The 21,580-nt window shown below is 46.7% G+C and overlaps 1 long non-coding RNA gene across 1 annotated transcript in view; it reads right to left on the bottom strand.

Annotated features, from left to right (window-relative positions):
• Positions 1 to 21,580, bottom strand: part of LOC145536977 (uncharacterized) — a 55,342-nt gene that overhangs the window by 13,103 nt on the left and 20,659 nt on the right. The window contains exons 10-19 of the long non-coding RNA XR_014076111.1: positions 21,142 to 21,452; positions 18,832 to 19,142; positions 16,522 to 16,832; positions 14,213 to 14,523; positions 11,904 to 12,214; positions 9,594 to 9,904; positions 7,284 to 7,594; positions 4,974 to 5,284; positions 2,664 to 2,974; positions 354 to 664 (exon numbers count right to left, since the gene is read on the bottom strand). This is a non-coding gene — a long non-coding RNA (uncharacterized LOC145536977). The remainder of the gene's footprint in view (positions 1 to 353; positions 665 to 2,663; positions 2,975 to 4,973; positions 5,285 to 7,283; positions 7,595 to 9,593; positions 9,905 to 11,903; positions 12,215 to 14,212; positions 14,524 to 16,521; positions 16,833 to 18,831; positions 19,143 to 21,141; positions 21,453 to 21,580) is intronic.

The raw sequence follows: 21,580 nt of genomic DNA, 5'->3' as shown, positions 1-21,580 counted from the left end.
TCAGACAATGTAGGCCTTCCACTACATTTGTGATTTTCATCCACTTGAGCATCTGCAGGCTCCTAGAAAATATTCTGACTCAAACCAGCAAGTCAGTGTATTCCCATTCCTTCCATACAGGTCCTTCTTGCTCCAAGCCATGGTACTTTATTTAGACTTTTGGTCACCCTCAACTTCGTCAATGGCATCACCTATTTAAGGTACTTGGCATTAGGCCAGTCCATTGCACTCTGTCACTCCTGTCACAATGGGCCCAGGCCCTACAAAGGGCAGATTCACAAGACAAGTGCCCCCATTTTCAGTGCTTGGCTCTAAGGCCCACCACAATGTTAGGAAACTGAGGCCCCGCTTACCTCCTTCCTGTGACTGGACTTCCTGGCAGCAGCTGGAGGGCTCCGTGGTCCTGGGCCCTCACTGATCAGACACTAAGCCTAGAACCTGACTGTCCACCGATCCTGCCAGATCACACAGAAAAGGTTGAGGGCCAGGCTTGAGTTCAGGTTCTGTTGTTCCTAAGTTGATCTGACCGGCCTCCACTGCTAGGCCTCGCAAGGAAGAGCAGCTCACAGCTTTGGCCTGATCAAACTGTTTCCGCACGATGGCAGTGCTGTCCCAGAAGAGAGACATCTTGTTTCAACCATTCTTCTGCCTCTGCCCTTTGAACCTGAAAAAGACACCATAAACAGACAGACACCAGGAAATATGGCTGACTTGTATTTGACTCAATTCAGAGAAACCTGGTTATATTTCTACATTTTCTTTTTGGTTTCCATTGGACAAAGGTACCCAACTTTATCACTCATCTTCTGTTTTCCAGATTTCAATTTTTACTTGATCCCTTCTTTTTTTTTTTTTTATCTCCAGCATTTTTTCAAACTATCAAACTGTTTGGAGGCATCAAGTGGCAAACCTCTGGCATCCATGCGTAAGACACAAAAGAAATTGACTATACCTAAGGACTTGCCAAACCTAGGCAACAGGCCACATGTTTATTATCTTGTCTCACTCAGATGGTAAAGCATCCGCCTGCAATGCAAGAGACCCAGGTTTGATCCACGGGTCAGGAAGATTCCCTGGAAAAGGTCCTGGCTATGCCCTCCAGTATTCTGGCCTGGAGAATTCAATGGACAAGAGGAGCCTGGTGGGTCTAAAGAGTCCGTGGGGTCCAAAGAGTCAGGCACAACTGAGGGAATAACACACACACTTCCCAAATTTGCTGGAGTCTTCATATTCTAGGCTTTGTGTGTTGAGTTGAAGAAGCCATTTGGTGAAGCTCTAGGATGACCCAGATACTTCTCATGACTGAATGCAGACAATGCCCTACTTGTAATCATACACTCTTACATGGCTATCAATTCCAATCAGATGGCACACGTGACTTTGTCTCATACTATCATCATATATAATTGGAAAAAAACAAGTATTTTCCATCTCATAAATGGCCTTAGCTAGAGTGCAGTTCAGTAGCTCAGTCGTGTCCAACTCTTTGCAACCCCACGGACTGCAGCACGCCAGGCTTTCCTTTCCATCACCAACTCCCAGAGCTTGCTCCAACTCATGTCCATGGAGTCAGTGATGCCATCCACCCATCTCATCCTCTGTCATCCCCTTCTCTTCCCACTTTCAGTCTTTCCCGCTATCAAGGTCTTGTCAAGTGAGTCAGTTCTTCGTATCAGACGACCAAAATATAGGAGTTTCAGCTTCAGCATCAGTCCCTCCAATGTATATTCGGGGTAGATTTCCTTTAGGATGGACTGGTTGGATCTCTGTGCAGTCCAAGGGACTCTCAAGAGTCTCCTGCCACACCACAGCTCAAAAGCATCAATGCTTTGATGCTCACCTGTCCTTATATTCCAACTCTCACATCCATGCATGCCTGCCAGAAAAACCATTGCTTTGACCAGACGGACCTTTGTTGGCAAAGAAATGTCTCTGTTTTTTAATATGCTGTCTAGGTTGCTCATAGCTTTACTTCCAAGGAGCAAGCGTCTTTTAATTTCATGGCTGCAGTCACCATCTGCAGTGATTTTGGAGTCCCCCCAAATAAAGTAAAGTACAGCAGTTTGCTTTCCATCTTAAAGCACAGGAAGGAAATAATGCTATCCTCCCTGGCAGGCTGCAGTCCATAGCGTCGCACAGAGTCTGACATGACTCAAGAGACTTAGCACACACCAACCCCAAAGCCAGGTCTTTGCCCCGCTCCCCTGCAAGAACTGAGATAACATCAGCGTCAGGTCAGGACAAAGGTATTGACCCTGGGCTTTAGAGTGAACCTGCAAAGACACAGAAGTTCGCGGCTGGTGGGTGGGTTCAGACAATGTAGGCCTTCCACTACATTTGTGATTTTCATCCACTTGAGCATCTGCAGGCTCCTAGAAAATATTCTGACTCAAACCAGCAAGTCAGTGTATTCCCATTCCTTCCATACAGGTCCTTCTTGCTCCAAGCCATGGTACTTTATTTAGACTTTTGGTCACCCTCAACTTCGTCAATGGCATCACCTATTTAAGGTACTTGGCATTAGGCCAGTCCATTGCACTCTGTCACTCCTGTCACAATGGGCCCAGGCCCTACAAAGGGCAGATTCACAAGACAAGTGCCCCCATTTTCAGTGCTTGGCTCTAAGGCCCACCACAATGTTAGGAAACTGAGGCCCCGCTTACCTCCTTCCTGTGACTGGACTTCCTGGCAGCAGCTGGAGGGCTCCGTGGTCCTGGGCCCTCACTGATCAGACACTAAGCCTAGAACCTGACTGTCCACCGATCCTGCCAGATCACACAGAAAAGGTTGAGGGCCAGGCTTGAGTTCAGGTTCTGTTGTTCCTAAGTTGATCTGACCGGCCTCCACTGCTAGGCCTCGCAAGGAAGAGCAGCTCACAGCTTTGGCCTGATCAAACTGTTTCCGCACGATGGCAGTGCTGTCCCAGAAGAGAGACATCTTGTTTCAACCATTATTCTGCCTCTGCCCTTTGAACCTGAAAAAGACACCATAAACAGACAGACACCAGGAAATATGGCTGACTTGTATTTGACTCAATTCAGAGAAACCTGGTTATATTTCTACATTTTCTTTTTGGTTTCCATTGGACAAAGGTACCCAACTTTATCACTCATCTTCTGTTTTCCAGATTTCAATTTTTACTTGATCCCTTCTTTTTTTTTTTTTTATCTCCAGCATTTTTTCAAACTATCAAACTGTTTGGAGGCATCAAGTGGCAAACCTCTGGCATCCATGCGTAAGACACAAAAGAAATTGACTATACCTAAGGACTTGCCAAACCTAGGCAACAGGCCACGTGTTTATTATCTTGTCTCACTCAGATGGTAAAGCATCCGCCTGCAATGCAAGAGACCCAGGTTTGATCCACGGGTCAGGAAGATTCCCTGGAAAAGGTCCTGGCTATGCCCTCCAGTATTCTGGCCTGGAGAATTCAATGGACAAGAGGAGCCTGGTGGGTCTAAAGAGTCCGTGGGGTCCAAAGAGTCAGGCACAACTGAGGGAATAACACACACACTTCCCAAATTTGCTGGAGTCTTCATATTCTAGGCTTTGTGTGTTGAGTTGAAGAAGCCATTTGGTGAAGCTCTAGGATGACCCAGATACTTCTCATGACTGAATGCAGACAATGCCCTACTTGTAATCATACACTCTTACATGGCTATCAATTCCAATCAGATGGCACACGTGACTTTGTCTCATACTATCATCATATATAATTGGAAAAAAACAAGTATTTTCCATCTCATAAATGGCCTTAGCTAGAGTGCAGTTCAGTAGCTCAGTCGTGTCCAACTCTTTGCAACCCCACGGACTGCAGCACGCCAGGCTTTCCTTTCCATCACCAACTCCCAGAGCTTGCTCCAACTCATGTCCATGGAGTCAGTGATGCCATCCACCCATCTCATCCTCTGTCATCCCCTTCTCTTCCCACTTTCAGTCTTTCCCGCTATCAAGGTCTTGTCAAGTGAGTCAGTTCTTCGTATCAGACGACCAAAATATAGGAGTTTCAGCTTCAGCATCAGTCCCTCCAATGTATATTCGGGGTAGATTTCCTTTAGGATGGACTGGTTGGATCTCTGTGCAGTCCAAGGGACTCTCAAGAGTCTCCTGCCACACCACAGCTCAAAAGCATCAATGCTTTGATGCTCACCTGTCCTTATATTCCAACTCTCACATCCATGCATGCCTGCCAGAAAAACCATTGCTTTGACCAGACGGACCTTTGTTGGCAAAGAAATGTCTCTGTTTTTTAATATGCTGTCTAGGTTGCTCATAGCTTTACTTCCAAGGAGCAAGCGTCTTTTAATTTCATGGCTGCAGTCACCATCTGCAGTGATTTTGGAGTCCCCCAAAATAAAGTAAAGTACAGCAGTTTGCTTTCCATCTTAAAGCACAGGAAGGAAATAATGCTATCCTCCCTGGCAGGCTGCAGTCCATAGCGTCGCACAGAGTCTGACATGACTCAAGAGACTTAGCACACACCAACCCCAAAGCCAGGTCTTTGCCCCGCTCCCCTGCAAGAACTGAGATAACATCAGCGTCAGGTCAGGACAAAGGTATTGACCCTGGGCTTTAGAGTGAACCTGCAAAGACACAGAAGTTCGCAGCTGGTGGGTGGGTTCAGACAATGTAGGCCTTCCACTACATTTGTGATTTTCATCCACTTGAGCATCTGCAGGCTCCTAGAAAATATTCTGACTCAAACCAGCAAGTCAGTGTATTCCCATTCCTTCCATACAGGTCCTTCTTGCTCCAAGCCATGGTACTTTATTTAGACTTTTGGTCACCCTCAACTTCGTCAATGGCATCACCTATTTAAGGTACTTGGCATTAGGCCAGTCCATTGCACTCTGTCACTCCTGTCACAATGGGCCCAGGCCCTACAAAGGGCAGATTCACAAGACAAGTGCCCCCATTTTCAGTGCTTGGCTCTAAGGCCCACCACAATGTTAGGAAACTGAGGCCCCGCTTACCTCCTTCCTGTGACTGGACTTCCTGGCAGCAGCTGGAGGGCTCCGTGGTCCTGGGCCCTCACTGATCAGACACTAAGCCTAGAACCTGACTGTCCACCGATCCTGCCAGATCACACAGAAAAGGTTGAGGGCCAGGCTTGAGTTCAGGTTCTGTTGTTCCTAAGTTGATCTGACCGGCCTCCACTGCTAGGCCTCGCAAGGAAGAGCAGCTCACAGCTTTGGCCTGATCAAACAGTTTCCGCACGATGGCAGTGCTGTCCCAGAAGAGAGACATCTTGTTTCAACCATTCTTCTGCCTCTGCCCTTTGAACCTGAAAAAGACACCATAAACAGACAGACACCAGGAAATATGGCTGACTTGTATTTGACTCAATTCAGAGAAACCTGGTTATATTTCTACATTTTCTTTTTGGTTTCCATTGGACAAAGGTACCCAACTTTATCACTCATCTTCTGTTTTCCAGATTTCAATTTTTACTTGATCCCTTCTTTTTTTTTTTTTTATCTCCAGCATTTTTTCAAACTATCAAACTGTTTGGAGGCATCAAGTGGCAAACCTCTGGCATCCATGCGTAAGACACAAAAGAAATTGACTATACCTAAGGACTTGCCAAACCTAGGCAACAGGCCACATGTTTATTATCTTGTCTCACTCAGATGGTAAAGCATCCGCCTGCAATGCAAGAGACCCAGGTTTGATCCACGGGTCAGGAAGATTCCCTGGAAAAGGTCCTGGCTATGCCCTCCAGTATTCTGGCCTGGAGAATTCAATGGACAAGAGGAGCCTGGTGGGTCTAAAGAGTCCGTGGGGTCCAAAGAGTCAGGCACAACTGAGGGAATAACACACACACTTCCCAAATTTGCTGGAGTCTTCATATTCTAGGCTTTGTGTGTTGAGTTGAAGAAGCCATTTGGTGAAGCTCTAGGATGACCCAGATACTTCTCATGACTGAATGCAGACAATGCCCTACTTGTAATCATACACTCTTACATGGCTATCAATTCCAATCAGATGGCACACGTGACTTTGTCTCATACTATCATCATATATAATTGGAAAAAAACAAGTATTTTCCATCTCATAAATGGCCTTAGCTAGAGTGCAGTTCAGTAGCTCAGTCGTGTCCAACTCTTTGCAACCCCACGGACTGCAGCACGCCAGGCTTTCCTTTCCATCACCAACTCCCAGAGCTTGCTCCAACTCATGTCCGTGGAGTCAGTGATGCCATCCACCCATCTCATCCTCTGTCATCCCCTTCTCTTCCCACTTTCAGTCTTTCCCGCTATCAAGGTCTTGTCAAGTGAGTCAGTTCTTCGTATCAGACGACCAAAATATAGGAGTTTCAGCTTCAGCATCAGTCCCTCCAATGTATATTCGGGGTAGATTTCCTTTAGGATGGACTGGTTGGATCTCTGTGCAGTCCAAGGGACTCTCAAGAGTCTCCTGCCACACCACAGCTCAAAAGCATCAATGCTTTGATGCTCACCTGTCCTTATATTCCAACTCTCACATCCATGCATGCCTGCCAGAAAAACCATTGCTTTGACCAGACGGACCTTTGTTGGCAAAGAAATGTCTCTGTTTTTTAATATGCTGTCTAGGTTGCTCATAGCTTTACTTCCAAGGAGCAAGCGTCTTTTAATTTCATGGCTGCAGTCACCATCTGCAGTGATTTTGGAGTCCCCCCAAATAAAGTAAAGTACAGCAGTTTGCTTTCCATCTTAAAGCACAGGAAGGAAATAATGCTATCCTCCCTGGCAGGCTGCAGTCCATAGCGTCGCACAGAGTCTGACATGACTCAAGAGACTTAGCACACACCAACCCCAAAGCCAGGTCTTTGCCCCGCTCCCCTGCAAGAACTGAGATAACATCAGCGTCAGGTCAGGACAAAGGTATTGACCCTGGGCTTTAGAGTGAACCTGCAAAGACACAGAAGTTCGCGGCTGGTGGGTGGGTTCAGACAATGTAGGCCTTCCACTACATTTGTGATTTTCATCCACTTGAGCATCTGCAGGCTCCTAGAAAATATTCTGACTCAAACCAGCAAGTCAGTGTATTCCCATTCCTTCCATACAGGTCCTTCTTGCTCCAAGCCATGGTACTTTATTTAGACTTTTGGTCACCCTCAACTTCGTCAATGGCATCACCTATTTAAGGTACTTGGCATTAGGCCAGTCCATTGCACTCTGTCACTCCTGTCACAATGGGCCCAGGCCCTACAAAGGGCAGATTCACAAGACAAGTGCCCCCATTTTCAGTGCTTGGCTCTAAGGCCCACCACAATGTTAGGAAACTGAGGCCCCGCTTACCTCCTTCCTGTGACTGGACTTCCTGGCAGCAGCTGGAGGGCTCCGTGGTCCTGGGCCCTCACTGATCAGACACTAAGCCTAGAACCTGACTGTCCACCGATCCTGCCAGATCACACAGAAAAGGTTGAGGGCCAGGCTTGAGTTCAGGTTCTGTTGTTCCTAAGTTGATCTGACCGGCCTCCACTGCTAGGCCTCGCAAGGAAGAGCAGCTCACAGCTTTGGCCTGATCAAACAGTTTCCGCACGATGGCAGTGCTGTCCCAGAAGAGAGACATCTTGTTTCAACCATTCTTCTGCCTCTGCCCTTTGAACCTGAAAAAGACACCATAAACAGACAGACACCAGGAAATATGGCTGACTTGTATTTGACTCAATTCAGAGAAACCTGGTTATATTTCTACATTTTCTTTTTGGTTTCCATTGGACAAAGGTACCCAACTTTATCACTCATCTTCTGTTTTCCAGATTTCAATTTTTACTTGATCCCTTCTTTTTTTTTTTTTTATCTCCAGCATTTTTTCAAACTATCAAACTGTTTGGAGGCATCAAGTGGCAAACCTCTGGCATCCATGCGTAAGACACAAAAGAAATTGACTATACCTAAGGACTTGCCAAACCTAGGCAACAGGCCACATGTTTATTATCTTGTCTCACTCAGATGGTAAAGCATCCGCCTGCAATGCAAGAGACCCAGGTTTGATCCACGGGTCAGGAAGATTCCCTGGAAAAGGTCCTGGCTATGCACTCCAGTATTCTGGCCTGGAGAATTCAATGGACAAGAGGAGCCTGGTGGGTCTAAAGAGTCCGTGGGGTCCAAAGAGTCAGGCACAACTGAGGGAATAACACACACACTTCCCAAATTTGCTGGAGTCTTCATATTCTAGGCTTTGTGTGTTGAGTTGAAGAAGCCATTTGGTGAAGCTCTAGGATGACCCAGATACTTCTCATGACTGAATGCAGACAATGCCCTACTTGTAATCATACACTCTTACATGGCTATCAATTCCAATCAGATGGCACACGTGACTTTGTCTCATACTATCATCATATATAATTGGAAAAAAACAAGTATTTTCCATCTCATAAATGGCCTTAGCTAGAGTGCAGTTCAGTAGCTCAGTCGTGTCCAACTCTTTGCAACCCCACGGACTGCAGCACGCCAGGCTTTCCTTTCCATCACCAACTCCCAGAGCTTGCTCCAACTCATGTCCGTGGAGTCAGTGATGCCATCCACCCATCTCATCCTCTGTCATCCCCTTCTCTTCCCACTTTCAGTCTTTCCCGCTATCAAGGTCTTGTCAAGTGAGTCAGTTCTTCGTATCAGACGACCAAAATATAGGAGTTTCAGCTTCAGCATCAGTCCCTCCAATGTATATTCGGGGTAGATTTCCTTTAGGATGGACTGGTTGGATCTCTGTGCAGTCCAAGGGACTCTCAAGAGTCTCCTGCCACACCACAGCTCAAAAGCATCAATGCTTTGATGCTCACCTGTCCTTATATTCCAACTCTCACATCCATGCATGCCTGCCAGAAAAACCATTGCTTTGACCAGACGGACCTTTGTTGGCAAAGAAATGTCTCTGTTTTTTAATATGCTGTCTAGGTTGCTCATAGCTTTACTTCCAAGGAGCAAGCGTCTTTTAATTTCATGGCTGCAGTCACCATCTGCAGTGATTTTGGAGTCCCCCCAAATAAAGTAAAGTACAGCAGTTTGCTTTCCATCTTAAAGCACAGGAAGGAAATAATGCTATCCTCCCTGGCAGGCTGCAGTCCATAGCGTCGCACAGAGTCTGACATGACTCAAGAGACTTAGCACACACCAACCCCAAAGCCAGGTCTTTGCCCCGCTCCCCTGCAAGAACTGAGATAACATCAGCGTCAGGTCAGGACAAAGGTATTGACCCTGGGCTTTAGAGTGAACCTGCAAAGACACAGAAGTTCGCGGCTGGTGGGTGGGTTCAGACAATGTAGGCCTTCCACTACATTTGTGATTTTCATCCACTTGAGCATCTGCAGGCTCCTAGAAAATATTCTGACTCAAACCAGCAAGTCAGTGTATTCCCATTCCTTCCATACAGGTCCTTCTTGCTCCAAGCCATGGTACTTTATTTAGACTTTTGGTCACCCTCAACTTCGTCAATGGCATCACCTATTTAAGGTACTTGGCATTAGGCCAGTCCATTGCACTCTGTCACTCCTGTCACAATGGGCCCAGGCCCTACAAAGGGCAGATTCACAAGACAAGTGCCCCCATTTTCAGTGCTTGGCTCTAAGGCCCACCACAATGTTAGGAAACTGAGGCCCCGCTTACCTCCTTCCTGTGACTGGACTTCCTGGCAGCAGCTGGAGGGCTCCGTGGTCCTGGGCCCTCACTGATCAGACACTAAGCCTAGAACCTGACTGTCCACCGATCCTGCCAGATCACACAGAAAAGGTTGAGGGCCAGGCTTGAGTTCAGGTTCTGTTGTTCCTAAGTTGATCTGACCGGCCTCCACTGCTAGGCCTCGCAAGGAAGAGCAGCTCACAGCTTTGGCCTGATCAAACTGTTTCCGCACGATGGCAGTGCTGTCCCAGAAGAGAGACATCTTGTTTCAACCATTCTTCTGCCTCTGCCCTTTGAACCTGAAAAAGACACCATAAACAGACAGACACCAGGAAATATGGCTGACTTGTATTTGACTCAATTCAGAGAAACCTGGTTATATTTCTACATTTTCTTTTTGGTTTCCATTGGACAAAGGTACCCAACTTTATCACTCATCTTCTGTTTTCCAGATTTCAATTTTTACTTGATCCCTTCTTTTTTTTTTTTTTATCTCCAGCATTTTTTCAAACTATCAAACTGTTTGGAGGCATCAAGTGGCAAACCTCTGGCATCCATGCGTAAGACACAAAAGAAATTGACTATACCTAAGGACTTGCCAAACCTAGGCAACAGGCCACATGTTTATTATCTTGTCTCACTCAGATGGTAAAGCATCCGCCTGCAATGCAAGAGACCCAGGTTTGATCCACGGGTCAGGAAGATTCCCTGGAAAAGGTCCTGGCTATGCCCTCCAGTATTCTGGCCTGGAGAATTCAATGGACAAGAGGAGCCTGGTGGGTCTAAAGAGTCCGTGGGGTCCAAAGAGTCAGGCACAACTGAGGGAATAACACACACACTTCCCAAATTTGCTGGAGTCTTCATATTCTAGGCTTTGTGTGTTGAGTTGAAGAAGCCATTTGGTGAAGCTCTAGGATGACCCAGATACTTCTCATGACTGAATGCAGACAATGCCCTACTTGTAATCATACACTCTTACATGGCTATCAATTCCAATCAGATGGCACACGTGACTTTGTCTCATACTATCATCATATATAATTGGAAAAAAACAAGTATTTTCCATCTCATAAATGGCCTTAGCTAGAGTGCAGTTCAGTAGCTCAGTCGTGTCCAACTCTTTGCAACCCCACGGACTGCAGCACGCCAGGCTTTCCTTTCCATCACCAACTCCCAGAGCTTGCTCCAACTCATGTCCATGGAGTCAGTGATGCCATCCACCCATCTCATCCTCTGTCATCCCCTTCTCTTCCCACTTTCAGTCTTTCCCGCTATCAAGGTCTTGTCAAGTGAGTCAGTTCTTCGTATCAGACGACCAAAATATAGGAGTTTCAGCTTCAGCATCAGTCCCTCCAATGTATATTCGGGGTAGATTTCCTTTAGGATGGACTGGTTGGATCTCTGTGCAGTCCAAGGGACTCTCAAGAGTCTCCTGCCACACCACAGCTCAAAAGCATCAATGCTTTGATGCTCACCTGTCCTTATATTCCAACTCTCACATCCATGCATGCCTGCCAGAAAAACCATTGCTTTGACCAGACGGACCTTTGTTGGCAAAGAAATGTCTCTGTTTTTTAATATGCTGTCTAGGTTGCTCATAGCTTTACTTCCAAGGAGCAAGCGTCTTTTAATTTCATGGCTGCAGTCACCATCTGCAGTGATTTTGGAGTCCCCCCAAATAAAGTAAAGTACAGCAGTTTGCTTTCCATCTTAAAGCACAGGAAGGAAATAATGCTATCCTCCCTGGCAGGCTGCAGTCCATAGCGTCGCACAGAGTCTGACATGACTCAAGAGACTTAGCACACACCAACCCCAAAGCCAGGTCTTTGCCCCGCTCCCCTGCAAGAACTGAGATAACATCAGCGTCAGGTCAGGACAAAGGTATTGACCCTGGGCTTTAGAGTGAACCTGCAAAGACACAGAAGTTCGCGGCTGGTGGGTGGGTTCAGACAATGTAGGCCTTCCACTACATTTGTGATTTTCATCCACTTGAGCATCTGCAGGCTCCTAGAAAATATTCTGACTCAAACCAGCAAGTCAGTGTATTCCCATTCCTTCCATACAGGTCCTTCTTGCTCCAAGCCATGGTACTTTATTTAGACTTTTGGTCACCCTCAACTTCGTCAATGGCATCACCTATTTAAGGTACTTGGCATTAGGCCAGTCCATTGCACTCTGTCACTCCTGTCACAATGGGCCCAGGCCCTACAAAGGGCAGATTCACAAGACAAGTGCCCCCATTTTCAGTGCTTGGCTCTAAGGCCCACCACAATGTTAGGAAACTGAGGCCCCGCTTACCTCCTTCCTGTGACTGGACTTCCTGGCAGCAGCTGGAGGGCTCCGTGGTCCTGGGCCCTCACTGATCAGACACTAAGCCTAGAACCTGACTGTCCACCGATCCTGCCAGATCACACAGAAAAGGTTGAGGGCCAGGCTTGAGTTCAGGTTCTGTTGTTCCTAAGTTGATCTGACCGGCCTCCACTGCTAGGCCTCGCAAGGAAGAGCAGCTCACAGCTTTGGCCTGATCAAACTGTTTCCGCACGATGGCAGTGCTGTCCCAGAAGAGAGACATCTTGTTTCAACCATTCTTCTGCCTCTGCCCTTTGAACCTGAAAAAGACACCATAAACAGACAGACACCAGGAAATATGGCTGACTTGTATTTGACTCAATTCAGAGAAACCTGGTTATATTTCTACATTTTCTTTTTGGTTTCCATTGGACAAAGGTACCCAACTTTATCACTCATCTTCTGTTTTCCAGATTTCAATTTTTACTTGATCCCTTCTTTTTTTTTTTTTATCTCCAGCATTTTTTCAAACTATCAAACTGTTTGGAGGCATCAAGTGGCAAACCTCTGGCATCCATGCGTAAGACACAAAAGAAATTGACTATACCTAAGGACTTGCCAAACCTAGGCAACAGGCCACATGTTTATTATCTTGTCTCACTCAGATGGTAAAGCATCCGCCTGCAATGCAAGAGACCCAGGTTTGATCCACGGGTCAGGAAGATTCCCTGGAAAAGGTCCTGGCTATGCACTCCAGTATTCTGGCCTGGAGAATTCAATGGACAAGAGGAGCCTGGTGGGTCTAAAGAGTCCGTGGGGTCCAAAGAGTCAGGCACAACTGAGGGAATAACACACACACTTCCCAAATTTGCTGGAGTCTTCATATTCTAGGCTTTGTGTGTTGAGTTGAAGAAGCCATTTGGTGAAGCTCTAGGATGACCCAGATACTTCTCATGACTGAATGCAGACAATGCCCTACTTGTAATCATACACTCTTACATGGCTATCAATTCCAATCAGATGGCACACGTGACTTTGTCTCATACTATCATCATATATAATTGGAAAAAAACAAGTATTTTCCATCTCATAAATGGCCTTAGCTAGAGTGCAGTTCAGTAGCTCAGTCGTGTCCAACTCTTTGCAACCCCACGGACTGCAGCACGCCAGGCTTTCCTTTCCATCACCAACTCCCAGAGCTTGCTCCAACTCATGTCCGTGGAGTCAGTGATGCCATCCACCCATCTCATCCTCTGTCATCCCCTTCTCTTCCCACTTTCAGTCTTTCCCGCTATCAAGGTCTTGTCAAGTGAGTCAGTTCTTCGTATCAGACGACCAAAATATAGGAGTTTCAGCTTCAGCATCAGTCCCTCCAATGTATATTCGGGGTAGATTTCCTTTAGGATGGACTGGTTGGATCTCTGTGCAGTCCAAGGGACTCTCAAGAGTCTCCTGCCACACCACAGCTCAAAAGCATCAATGCTTTGATGCTCACCTGTCCTTATATTCCAACTCTCACATCCATGCATGCCTGCCAGAAAAACCATTGCTTTGACCAGACGGACCTTTGTTGGCAAAGAAATGTCTCTGTTTTTTAATATGCTGTCTAGGTTGCTCATAGCTTTACTTCCAAGGAGCAAGCGTCTTTTAATTTCATGGCTGCAGTCACCATCTGCAGTGATTTTGGAGTCCCCCAAAATAAAGTAAAGTACAGCAGTTTGCTTTCCATCTTAAAGCACAGGAAGGAAATAATGCTATCCTCCCTGGCAGGCTGCAGTCCATAGCGTCGCACAGAGTCTGACATGACTCAAGAGACTTAGCACACACCAACCCCAAAGCCAGGTCTTTGCCCCGCTCCCCTGCAAGAACTGAGATAACATCAGCGTCAGGTCAGGACAAAGGTATTGACCCTGGGCTTTAGAGTGAACCTGCAAAGACACAGAAGTTCGCGGCTGGTGGGTGGGTTCAGACAATGTAGGCCTTCCACTACATTTGTGATTTTCATCCACTTGAGCATCTGCAGGCTCCTAGAAAATATTCTGACTCAAACCAGCAAGTCAGTGTATTCCCATTCCTTCCATACAGGTCCTTCTTGCTCCAAGCCATGGTACTTTATTTAGACTTTTGGTCACCCTCAACTTCGTCAATGGCATCACCTATTTAAGGTACTTGGCATTAGGCCAGTCCATTGCACTCTGTCACTCCTGTCACAATGGGCCCAGGCCCTACAAAGGGCAGATTCACAAGACAAGTGCCCCCATTTTCAGTGCTTGGCTCTAAGGCCCACCACAATGTTAGGAAACTGAGGCCCCGCTTACCTCCTTCCTGTGACTGGACTTCCTGGCAGCAGCTGGAGGGCTCCGTGGTCCTGGGCCCTCACTGATCAGACACTAAGCCTAGAACCTGACTGTCCACCGATCCTGCCAGATCACACAGAAAAGGTTGAGGGCCAGGCTTGAGTTCAGGTTCTGTTGTTCCTAAGTTGATCTGACCGGCCTCCACTGCTAGGCCTCGCAAGGAAGAGCAGCTCACAGCTTTGGCCTGATCAAACTGTTTCCGCACGATGGCAGTGCTGTCCCAGAAGAGAGACATCTTGTTTCAACCATTCTTCTGCCTCTGCCCTTTGAACCTGAAAAAGACACCATAAACAGACAGACACCAGGAAATATGGCTGACTTGTATTTGACTCAATTCAGAGAAACCTGGTTATATTTCTACATTTTCTTTTTGGTTTCCATTGGACAAAGGTACCCAACTTTATCACTCATCTTCTGTTTTCCAGATTTCAATTTTTACTTGATCCCTTCTTTTTTTTTTTTTATCTCCAGCATTTTTTCAAACTATCAAACTGTTTGGAGGCATCAAGTGGCAAACCTCTGGCATCCATGCGTAAGACACAAAAGAAATTGACTATACCTAAGGACTTGCCAAACCTAGGCAACAGGCCACATGTTTATTATCTTGTCTCACTCAGATGGTAAAGCATCCGCCTGCAATGCAAGAGACCCAGGTTTGATCCACGGGTCAGGAAGATTCCCTGGAAAAGGTCCTGGCTATGCACTCCAGTATTCTGGCCTGGAGAATTCAATGGACAAGAGGAGCCTGGTGGGTCTAAAGAGTCCGTGGGGTCCAAAGAGTCAGGCACAACTGAGGGAATAACACACACACTTCCCAAATTTGCTGGAGTCTTCATATTCTAGGCTTTGTGTGTTGAGTTGAAGAAGCCATTTGGTGAAGCTCTAGGATGACCCAGATACTTCTCATGACTGAATGCAGACAATGCCCTACTTGTAATCATACACTCTTACATGGCTATCAATTCCAATCAGATGGCACACGTGACTTTGTCTCATACTATCATCATATATAATTGGAGAAAAACAAGTATTTTCCATCTCATAAATGGCCTTAGCTAGAGTTCAGTTCAGTAGCTCAGTCGTGTCCAACTCTTTGCAACCCCACGGACTGCAGCACGCCAGGCTTTCCTTTCCATCACCAACTCCCAGAGCTTGCTCCAACTCATGTCCATGGAGTCAGTGATGCCATCCACCCATCTCATCCTCTGTCATCCCCTTCTCTTCCCACTTTCAGTCTTTCCCGCTATCAAGGTCTTGTCAAGTGAGTCAGTTCTTCGTATCAGACGACCAAAATATAGGAGTTTCAGCTTCAGCATCAGTCCCTCCAATGTATATTCGGGGTAGATTTCCTTTAGGATGGACTGGTTGGATCTCTGTGCAGTCCAAGGGACTCTCAAGAGTCTCCTGCCACACCACAGCTCAAAAGCATCAATGCTTTGATGCTCACCTGTCCTTATATTCCAACTCTCACATCCATGCATGCCTGCCAGAAAAACCATTGCTTTGACCAGACGGACCTTTGTTGGCAAAGAAATGTCTCTGTTTTTTAATATGCTGTCTAGGTTGCTCATAGCTTTACTTCCAAGGAGCAAGCGTCTTTTAATTTCATGGCTGCAGTCACCATCTGCAGTGATTTTGGAGTCCCCCAAAATAAAGTAAAGTACAGCAGTTTGCTTTCCATCTTAAAGCACAGGAAGGAAATAATGCTATCCTCCCTGGCAGGCTGCAGTCCATAGCGTCGCACAGAGTCTGACATGACTCAAGAGACTTAGCACACACCAACCCCAAAGCCAGGTCTTTGCCCCGCTCCCCTGCAAGAACTGAGATAACATCAGCGTCAGGTCAGGACAAAGGTATTGACCCTGGGCTTTAGAGTGAACCTGCAAAGACACAGAAGTTCGCGGCTGGTGGGTGGGTTCAGACAATGTAGGCCTTCCACTACATTTGTGATTTTCATCCACTTGAGCATCTGCAGGCTCCTAGAAAATATTCTGACTCAAACCAGCAAGTCAGTGTATTCCCATTCCTTCCATACAGGTCCTTCTTGCTCCAAGCCATGGTACTTTATTTAGACTTTTGGTCACCCTCAACTTCGTCAATGGCATCACCTATTTAAGGTACTTGGCATTAGGCCAGTCCATTGCACTCTGTCACTCCTGTCACAATGGGCCCAGGCCCTACAAAGGGCAGATTCACAAGACAAGTGCCCCCATTTTCAGTGCTTGGCTCTAAGGCCCACCACAATGTTAGGAAACTGAGGCCCCGCTTACCTCCTTCCTGTGACTGGACTTCCTGGCAGCAGCTGGAGGGCTCCGTGGTCCTGGGCCCTCACTGATCAGACACTAAGCCTAGAACCTGACTGTCCACCGATCCTGCCAGATCACACAGAAAAGGTTGAGGGCCAGGCTTGAGTTCAGGTTCTGTTGTTCCTAAGTTGATCTGACCGGCCTCCACTGCTAGGCCTCGCAAGGAAGAGCAGCTCACAGCTTTGGCCTGATCAAACAGTTTCCGCACGATGGCAGTGCTGTCCCAGAAGAGAGACATCTTGTTTCAACCATTCTTCTGCCTCTGCCCTTTGAACCTGAAAAAGACACCATAAACAGACAGACACCAGGAAATATGGCTGACTTGTATTTGACTCAATTCAGAGAAACCTGGTTATATTTCTACATTTTCTTTTTGGTTTCCATTGGACAAAGGTACCCAACTTTATCACTCATCTTCTGTTTTCCAGATTTCAATTTTTACTTGATCCCTTCTTTTTTTTTTTTTTATCTCCAGCATTTTTTCAAACTATCAAACTGTTTGGAGGCATCAAGTGGCAAACCTCTGGCATCCATGCGTAAGACACAAAAGAAATTGACTATACCTAAGGACTTGCCAAACCTAGGCAACAGGCCACATGTTTATTATCTTGTCTCACTCAGATGGTAAAGCATCCGCCTGCAATGCAAGAGACCCAGGTTTGATCCACGGGTCAGGAAGATTCCCTGGAAAAGGTCCTGGCTATGCCCTCCAGTATTCTGGCCTGGAGAATTCAATGGACAAGAGGAGCCTGGTGGGTCTAAAGAGTCCGTGGGGTCCAAAGAGTCAGGCACAACTGAGGGAATAACACACACACTTCCCAAATTTGCTGGAGTCTTCATATTCTAGGCTTTGTGTGTTGAGTTGAAGAAGCCATTTGGTGAAGCTCTAGGATGACCCAGATACTTCTCATGACTGAATGCAGACAATGCCCTACTTGTAATCATACACTCTTACATGGCTATCAATTCCAATCAGATGGCACACGTGACTTTGTCTCATACTATCATCATATATAATTGGAAAAAAACAAGTATTTTCCATCTCATAAATGGCCTTAGCTAGAGGTCAGTTCAGTAGCTCAGTCGTGTCCAACTCTTTGCAACCCCACGGACTGCAGCACGCCAGGCTTTCCTTTCCATCACCAACTCCCAGAGCTTGCTCCAACTCATGTCCATGGAGTCAGTGATGCCATCCACCCATCTCATCCTCTGTCATCCCCTTCTCTTCCCACTTTCAGTCTTTCCCGCTATCAAGGTCTTGTCAAGTGAGTCAGTTCTTCGTATCAGACGACCAAAATATAGGAGTTTCAGCTTCAGCATCAGTCCCTCCAATGTATATTCGGGGTAGATTTCCTTTAGGATGGACTGGTTGGATCTCTGTGCAGTCCAAGGGACTCTCAAGAGTCTCCTGCCACACCACAGCTCAAAAGCATCAATGCTTTGATGCTCACCTGTCCTTATATTCCAACTCTCACATCCATGCATGCCTGCCAGAAAAACCATTGCTTTGACCAGACGGACCTTTGTTGGCAAAGAAATGTCTCTGTTTTTTAATATGCTGTCTAGGTTGCTCATAGCTTTACTTCCAAGGAGCAAGCGTCTTTTAATTTCATGGCTGCAGTCACCATCTGCAGTGATTTTGGAGTCCCCCAAAATAAAGTAAAGTACAGCAGTTTGCTTTCCATCTTAAAGCACAGGAAGGAAATAATGCTATCCTCCCTGGCAGGCTGCAGTCCATAGCGTCGCACAGAGTCTGACATGACTCAAGAGACTTAGCACACACCAACCCCAAAGCCAGGTCTTTGCCCCGCTCCCCTGCAAGAACTGAGATAACATCAGCGTCAGGTCAGGACAAAGGTATTGACCCTGGGCTTTAGAGTGAACCTGCAAAGACACAGAAGTTCGCAGCTGGTGGGTGGGTTCAGACAATGTAGGCCTTCCACTACATTTGTGATTTTCATCCACTTGAGCATCTGCAGGCTCCTAGAAAATATTCTGACTCAAACCAGCAAGTCAGTGTATTCCCATTCCTTCCATACAGGTCCTTCTTGCTCCAAGCCATGGTACTTTATTTAGACTTTTGGTCACCCTCAACTTCGTCAATGGCATCACCTATTTAAGGTACTTGGCATTAGGCCAGTCCATTGCACTCTGTCACTCCTGTCACAATGGGCCCAGGCCCTACAAAGGGCAGATTCACAAGACAAGTGCCCCCATTTTCAGTGCTTGGCTCTAAGGCCCACCACAATGTTAGGAAACTGAGGCCCCGCTTACCTCCTTCCTGTGACTGGACTTCCTGGCAGCAGCTGGAGGGCTCCGTGGTCCTGGGCCCTCACTGATCAGACACTAAGCCTAGAACCTGACTGTCCACCGATCCTGCCAGATCACACAGAAAAGGTTGAGGGCCAGGCTTGAGTTCAGGTTCTGTTGTTCCTAAGTTGATCTGACCGGCCTCCACTGCTAGGCCTCGCAAGGAAGAGCAGCTCACAGCTTTGGCCTGATCAAACTGTTTCCGCACGATGGCAGTGCTGTCCCAGAAGAGAGACATCTTGTTTCAACCATTCTTCTGCCTCTGCCCTTTGAACCTGAAAAAGACACCATAAACAGACAGACACCAGGAAATATGGCTGACTTGTATTTGACTCAATTCAGAGAAACCTGGTTATATTTCTACATTTTCTTTTTGGTTTCCATTGGACAAAGGTACCCAACTTTATCACTCATCTTCTGTTTTCCAGATTTCAATTTTTACTTGATCCCTTCTTTTTTTTTTTTTTATCTCCAGCATTTTTTCAAACTATCAAACTGTTTGGAGGCATCAAGTGGCAAACCTCTGGCATCCATGCGTAAGACACAAAAGAAATTGACTATACCTAAGGACTTGCCAAACCTAGGCAACAGGCCACGTGTTTATTATCTTGTCTCACTCAGATGGTAAAGCATCCGCCTGCAATGCAAGAGACCCAGGTTTGATCCACGGGTCAGGAAGATTCCCTGGAAAAGGTCCTGGCTATGCCCTCCAGTATTCTGGCCTGGAGAATTCAATGGACAAGAGGAGCCTGGTGGGTCTAAAGAGTCCGTGGGGTCCAAAGAGTCAGGCACAACTGAGGGAATAACACACACACTTCCCAAATTTGCTGGAGTCTTCATATTCTAGGCTTTGTGTGTTGAGTTGAAGAAGCCATTTGGTGAAGCTCTAGGATGACCCAGATACTTCTCATGACTGAATGCAGACAATGCCCTACTTGTAATCATACACTCTTACATGGCTATCAATTCCAATCAGATGGCACACGTGACTTTGTCTCATACTATCATCATATATAATTGGAAAAAAACAAGTATTTTCCATCTCATAAATGGCCTTAGCTAGAGTGCAGTTCAGTAGCTCAGTCGTGTCCAACTCTTTGCAACCCCACGGACTGCAGCACGCCAGGCTTTCCTTTCCATCACCAACTCCCAGAGCTTGCTCCAACTCATGTCCATGGAGTCAGTGATGCCATCCACCCATCTCATCCTCTGTCATCCCCTTCTCTTCCCACTTTCAGTCTTTCCCGCTATCAAGGTCTTGTCAAGTGAGTCAGTTCTTCGTATCAGACGACCAAAATATAGGAGTTTCAGCTTCAGCATCAGTCCCTCCAATGTATATTCGGGGTAGATTTCCTTTAGGATGGACTGGTTGGATCTCTGTGCAGTCCAAGGGACTCTCAAGAGTCTCCTGCCACACCACAGCTCAAAAGCATCAATGCTTTGATGCTCACCTGTCCTTATATTCCAACTCTCACATCCATGCATGCCTGCCAGAAAAACCATTGCTTTGACCAGACGGACCTTTGTTGGCAAAGAAATGTCTCTGTTTTTTAATATGCTGTCTAGGTTGCTCATAGCTTTACTTCCAAGGAGCAAGCGTCTTTTAATTTCATGGCTGCAGTCACCATCTGCAGTGATTTTGGAGTCCCCCAAAATAAAGTAAAGTACAGCAGTTTGCTTTCCATCTTAAAGCACAGGAAGGAAATAATGCTATCCTCCCTGGCAGGCTGCAGTCCATAGCGTCGCACAGAGTCTGACATGACTCAAGAGACTTAGCACACACCAACCCCAAAGCCAGGTCTTTGCCCCGCTCCCCTGCAAGAACTGAGATAACATCAGCGTCAGGTCAGGACAAAGGTATTGACCCTGGGCTTTAGAGTGAACCTGCAAAGACACAGAAGTTCGCAGCTGGTGGGTGGGTTCAGACAATGTAGGCCTTCCACTACATTTGTGATTTTCATCCACTTGAGCATCTGCAGGCTCCTAGAAAATATTCTGACTCAAACCAGCAAGTCAGTGTATTCCCATTCCTTCCATACAGGTCCTTCTTGCTCCAAGCCATGGTACTTTATTTAGACTTTTGGTCACCCTCAACTTCGTCAATGGCATCACCTATTTAAGGTACTTGGCATTAGGCCAGTCCATTGCACTCTGTCACTCCTGTCACAATGGGCCCAGGCCCTACAAAGGGCAGATTCACAAGACAAGTGCCCCCATTTTCAGTGCTTGGCTCTAAGGCCCACCACAATGTTAGGAAACTGAGGCCCCGCTTACCTCCTTCCTGTGACTGGACTTCCTGGCAGCAGCTGGAGGGCTCCGTGGTCCTGGGCCCTCACTGATCAGACACTAAGCCTAGAACCTGACTGTCCACCGATCCTGCCAGATCACACAGAAAAGGTTGAGGGCCAGGCTTGAGTTCAGGTTCTGTTGTTCCTAAGTTGATCTGACCGGCCTCCACTGCTAGGCCTCGCAAGGAAGAGCAGCTCACAGCTTTGGCCTGATCAAACAGTTTCCGCACGATGGCAGTGCTGTCCCAGAAGAGAGACATCTTGTTTCAACCATTCTTCTGCCTCTGCCCTTTGAACCTGAAAAAGACACCATAAACAGACAGACACCAGGAAATATGGCTGACTTGTATTTGACTCAATTCAGAGAAACCTGGTTATATTTCTACATTTTCTTTTTGGTTTCCATTGGACAAAGGTACCCAACT

This window comes from Giraffa tippelskirchi, chromosome X, assembly GCF_054371585.1.
Source record: "Giraffa tippelskirchi isolate mGirTip1 chromosome X, T2T-mGirTip1v1.2.pri, whole genome shotgun sequence".
NCBI lineage: Eukaryota > Metazoa > Chordata > Mammalia > Artiodactyla > Giraffidae > Giraffa > Giraffa tippelskirchi.
The sequence above is the reverse complement of the archived record's forward strand: the minus strand, read 5'-3'. Positions and strand labels throughout refer to the sequence as shown.